The sequence below is a fragment of the Ictidomys tridecemlineatus genome, chromosome 2 (assembly GCF_052094955.1).
Source record: "Ictidomys tridecemlineatus isolate mIctTri1 chromosome 2, mIctTri1.hap1, whole genome shotgun sequence".
Lineage (NCBI taxonomy): Eukaryota > Metazoa > Chordata > Mammalia > Rodentia > Sciuridae > Ictidomys > Ictidomys tridecemlineatus.
The window spans coordinates 123,011,342-123,017,063 of record NC_135478.1 but is presented as its reverse complement, the minus strand read 5'-3'; the positions used below and the strand labels follow the sequence as shown (position 1 = coordinate 123,017,063).

Below are 5,722 nucleotides of genomic sequence, written 5' to 3'. Positions count from 1 at the left end.
TCATCTGAATTAATAATATTTTTTAATTTAATAAATGAAATGCATAAAATGTATGGAAGGATGTAAGAAGATAGAAAGGATAAAACTAGTTTGGAGATCCCTAGAGGCCATAAAGCAAGAACAAAGCTTAAAAAAAATGAAAAATTAAGAGTTAGGTGAAGATGGAGGAAGAAGCACCAAGATTTCTGCCTTTCACAACTGGATAGGGGATGATGCCACCCTGGAATGAGGATCATTGTTTTCATGAAAAGATCATAGATCTATTTTATTGTTCGTGACTCTAAGGTTCCCATGAGAATTGCAAGTAGATAGGTCAAGTAAGCAGTGCATACACAAGTAGAACTCAATTGAGAGGTCTGAAGTGGTGCTGGAACTTTGGAAGATATCATATTGATACTTCATTCTTTCCTCAAGATGTGCCTTATCACTGCTGTGCTTTGGCTCTTGAAGGTGCCCCATATCCATATGCTCAAAGGTTGATTTCTGAGGTGAGTCTGTTGGGAGAAAGTAGAATCTTTGAGAGTTAGGCCTAATGGAAAGTCCTTAGATATTCCAGGTGTGGCTTTAAAGGGGATTATGGAGGCCTAGCCCCTTACTCTTTCTCTCTTTTGCTTCCTGGCTTTAATGTGAGTGGTTTTGGCTCTCATGTACTGCATTATGACGTGCTATCTCACAATAAGCCCAAAGTGACAGATACAATTGACCATGGACTGAAACTTCCAAAACTGTGGGGCAAAATAAAGACTTTATAAATTAATTCTCTCAGGTAATTTGTTATATTGTAACAAAAAATTCACTAACATACCTCTCTATTCCAAAACTCATCATCCATGGAGAACACTCCCAGAATCCATCATTACCTGCCCATCATAACCCATGTCAAACCTCTAGGAAGATTAATTTTAAATGGGATCATTCTAATTGGTAGCCAAAAGATTTTGTCAAGTAATGAATCATTAATACTCCAGCCTGAGAGGCATCTCAATTTTATTTATCACTTCTCAGACCCAGATTCAGGACAGCAATAGTGTTATGAGAAGCAGCCACAGGAACAACTGGCCATGCTAAGGAGCTAGGATCTCATAATAATAATAAGATGATGCCCATATGAAAAAAGTCAAAGCAAAAGAATTCCTTTTACTGTTTTTTCTTTTGCCTACTTTGTTCAGTGCCTCAGGCCGCAAGCACTGATCTTAAATTCATCTGTACCTAGGAGATGAATGTTAAGCTCTTGCTCTTAAGCTCTTGCTTAAGAAATGAATGTTCATTGTAGGTTCTGAATATGAATACATTAGTATGAGTGCATTCATTTTTAACTCATTTGATGATGACTTTACTAAAGCTTAGGAACCTGCATCTCTAAAAACCTCAGAAAATTATTTGAAATGACTCTTCAGATGAATGCAAATACTTAAAAAGAAAACCAGTTGAAGGTCATCATACAAAGAGCCAGAACTAGCAGCAACAATTAAGAACAGGCATCTATTTTAATTTTTCAGGTGTGTGTTGATGAGGAGAGTTAGAACTGTTTTAATTGCTAATCTCTCAAAGGAAGGAACACGCCATGTTAATTAAATTCACTGATGATAGAAAATGTGGAGGTGGATTAATCACTTCTAATGGCAGAACAATTTTCTTTAAAAGTGAGCTTTACAAATAAGAACCAGAATTAACCAAAAGAGACTCTGTTTTTAGAGAATGCACACGCATACACACACACACACACACACGTGCATGCGCGCGCGCACACACACACACACACACACACACACACACACACAGAGCCAAACTCCCCCCCCACTACATAGATTATAGGATGTCGTAGTTTGTTTTTGAAAACAGGTGCAGTAATCATTGAATAATGACATCCAGAATTCACTCTTTGAACACCTGTTATATACATATAAAGCCATGGCTTGGCTATGAGAAATAAATAAATTAATACAATTCTTCAACTACTTAGGGGGCCATATGTAAAGATTTGTTTTGGCACCTCCACGAGGTAGTATCAAAAACCCATAGAGGGATAAATATTTGGGCATATCATTTTACTAACTAAACATGCATTAGCGCACCAGCATGAATAAGGTGTACATCTCCAGGAAACATCTGAGTTTTGTCTTTACAAATAAAAAGATGTGAAGTAAATAAAGTATGAGTTATGAAGATTATATAATCAAGCCTCTGAACAGGAAAATGGCCAGTTCTTCAGATACCACACTGGAAATATTACAATTATGAAAATCTGGAGATGGAACAGACGATTATCAAGCTAAATGTGGAAGTAAGAGAGTCACACAGAGGTGAGCATGGACCAAGAGGTATAGTTCTGGTATGGTTAAGGTTTCTTGTCACACTCCTTTGGGAGTACAGACCTTCTGTAAGTGCTGGATCCAAAACAGTGTCTGGGACATAGGGAACAATCATTTCCAATCAGAATTCAATAGGACCAGGAGAACCACTACCAACTCTACTCTACGCTTGATAGTTTTCCTTTCAGTATCTAATTGGAAGCAGAGAGTATTTTTTTTAAAAAATCTTATTATGTAGCCAAGAGCCACAATTTTATCTTAAAGGCTGTTTGTGTGTTTACTTAGATCAGACCAGAACAGTGGAACTACACAAAACTCTACTCTTCTTGCTTTCCTTCCCAATATGTGCACATTCCACCAATATTTTCTACATTCAATCCAAAGTGTAAAGGAAAATGTACTTACTGCAACTTATTTTCCGTTTTCTTTTAAGGAAAGTCCCCCCCCCCCAGCATAACTGGTTGGCTAACACTGGAAGGAGACAAAAGGAAGAGAGAATATGATAATTTTCTCTGGTTGTTTGTATTTAGTAGAAAGGCCCTGTTTCTGCATTCAAAGCAAGTTCTGGTACAGAATGAAAGTGTGACACCTCCTGGCTGTCAGCATCCTGCACACCTGTCATAGAAGTAATCTACTCACCCATCTGAAAGTCCAAGCCTGGTAAGTCCACTGAAATTCTGAGCTCATGGTAAGTGTGATTGTGGCAGAAAGGAAGAAAGGACAGACACACAAATCTCTTCTCACAAAGGCAGTGATAATTACTACCAATTTCAAGCTCCCAGAAAATGAGAACAATAACAAGTCCTTTTTTGAGAATGGAGTTCTTCTGATTGTAGGGGCTCTTTGTCATTGCAGCAGCTACATACCCAGAAGCAGCTTTTGTGGTTAACACATTTTGTATAGAGGTGACAAAATTTCCATTCATCTTCCTAGGGTCCTGGCTGGGGCTAAGGATTAAATTAACATTAGTTAAACAAGAAATAAGCATAATACAAATTTTACATATTTCATATTTGGGGTAACAGAGTCTTAACTTCTTGAATTGTGTGTATGTGTGTATGTGTGTATGCACATATACACATACAAATATGTGCATACATACTGATAATATACTAGATTTGGCCCAGAAGTGCTTTACCACTGAGCTACCTCCCCTTTCAATTGTATCTTGAGAAGTCTGGCTCCTACCAGCCAAATACTCCAGGCAGGTCAGAGAAGAATGATGCCCTGTAAGCATTTCCACCAGGCATTAGAGTTTTTTGATTTTTCTACCTGTTCAATATGTTGAAGATCCAGGCTGCAGGATAGGAAAAGATTGTACCTCAGCAATATTAATGGCTCTCGTGATTCAGTTCTTATTAAATGAGAATACCACACTTAAACTTGTACTGGAGGAGTGTTGTCCATCAGCCTACGCTGCAGCCTTGACTTGTGAAAATAGTTCACCCAACACCACGTGGGTGCTGCCTCTTAGCAACAATGCAGATTGGATAGATCTACTTGTATAGGAAGGACTAGCTTGTTAAAAAAAAAAAAAATCAAGATACAAAACTCTATCTGTAGAATTAATCAATTTCATAAAAGACTGGAATGAAAACACCCATAAATTTAAAACCCTTTCATTTTACATATTTTCTATATAGAGTTTGCAGTTGTTATAATGAGAAGAAATATTGCAAATGTTGCTAAGGTTTTTTTAGAGACACAATAAGCTTTCTGACACATGAACATTGTCTCTTTCCCTTCCCCAGAATCTGATGCTTGTATTATTCTTGCTGTAACACTTATTGTTACTCTTCAGCAGAAAAATAGGATACAGACACATTCACTCAGAGGGGTACCTTCATTTTTTTTTTATCCTGTGATTCTAACAAGACAGTTGGTAATGATAAAATATGTTTGGGTGCAAGTGTAAGGCAGATTAGAGATCAACCCTTTTTTTTGGAAAAAGAAACTGGGATAACATTTTTTAATAATAGATAATCTGACCCTCTACCTCTAATACAGGAGAAGCTCAGTTAGTGTGTGTGAAATTGCAGTAAGGATTTTCATTTCTTTCCTTTATTTGCATTTGATTAGTTACACAGGTTCTGCCTAACATTAGAATTGGAACATAAAGGGATTGTGTTTGCTTGTTTGTTTCCCCAGATCTACATCTATAAAATTTATATTTTCTACATAATTTTGAGGTTTTAAGAGTTCTTTGAAATAAATACATGCACATCTTCAACAAGCCTCACCAAAGAATTGAAAGCATACAATCAAATTATTTGCAAATAAAGAAGTAACAATTATTTCTTTTTTTTTAAGACGGTTGTCACTTTTTTTCTTTTTAAAATTTTTTCCACTTATTTATTTTTTATTATTATTATTTATTTAAATGCATGACAATAGTGGAATGCATTACAATTCTTATTACACATATAGAGCACAATTTTTCATATCTCTATGTTCACGCCAATTTATGCCATAATACATGTACTTTTTATTTTTGCATTACAATTTTAATATACATATATATCACAATTTTTCATATCTCTGTTTGTATATAAGGTATTTTGACACCCAATTCAAGTCTTCATACATGTACTTTGTATTATGATGACCATCACATTCCACCAACCTTGCTAATCCCCTTCCCACTTCCTTTCCCTCCCACCCCTCTTCCTAGAATTAATCTAATCCTCCCAAGCTCTCCTTCCCTACCCCACTATGAGTCACCCCCCTTATATCAGAGAAAACATTCAGTGACCTTAGATTTATTGTCCCAAACCCAGTCTGGGAGCAGAATAAATATAAAATAAACTCTAGCCCTTTTGAATTTACCCCACTTGCTGTAGCTCTCAATTTAGGAGTTTAATTTTCCTAAGTTTTTAAAAAATTAAGCTTCTTTCCTTTGAAAAGCCATGCAGCTATTCCGATCCATTAAAAAAAATTATTGAAGGAGAAGTATTGTGATGAGAATCCATTCATTACCTTTATGATCTATAGATAAAACCTACTTCCATGTGGCTGAGGATATAACCCAGCTTGGAATACTTGCCTAGCATGTGTAAGGTCCTAGGTTCAATCCCTAGTCTGTCTGTCTGTCTGTCTGTCTCTCTCTCTCTCATACACACACACACACACACACACACACACACACACACACACAATCTACCTCAATAAATAAAATCAAAAGGAAAAAGCCAACTGTTAAAAAGCACTTTTGGCAAGAGCATCAGGAAGCTAACTCAAAATCTTGAGTTAAAATTGAAACACACACAAATCTGTCTCACCCTGAGAAATGACATAAGACAGAGACTGCTGTAAACTGTCACTTAAACCCCTTTCCTTTTCTTGGACTCAAAGCTAGACTACAGTTCCCAGCCTCCCTTGCAGTCAAGAGTGTCTATGAGGACAAAAAGTGA

General features: G+C 36.5%; 1 long non-coding RNA gene across 1 annotated transcript; it reads right to left on the bottom strand.

Annotated features, from left to right (window-relative positions):
- Positions 1–263: 263 nt before the first annotated feature.
- LOC144375334 (uncharacterized) lies at positions 264–4,541 on the bottom strand. The gene is made up of 2 exons (XR_013435019.1): positions 3,179–4,541; positions 264–494 (listed from the first exon to the last, which is right to left on the bottom strand). It is a non-coding gene; the product is annotated as an uncharacterized LOC144375334 (long non-coding RNA).
- Between the last annotated feature and the right edge of the window lie 1,181 nt (positions 4,542–5,722).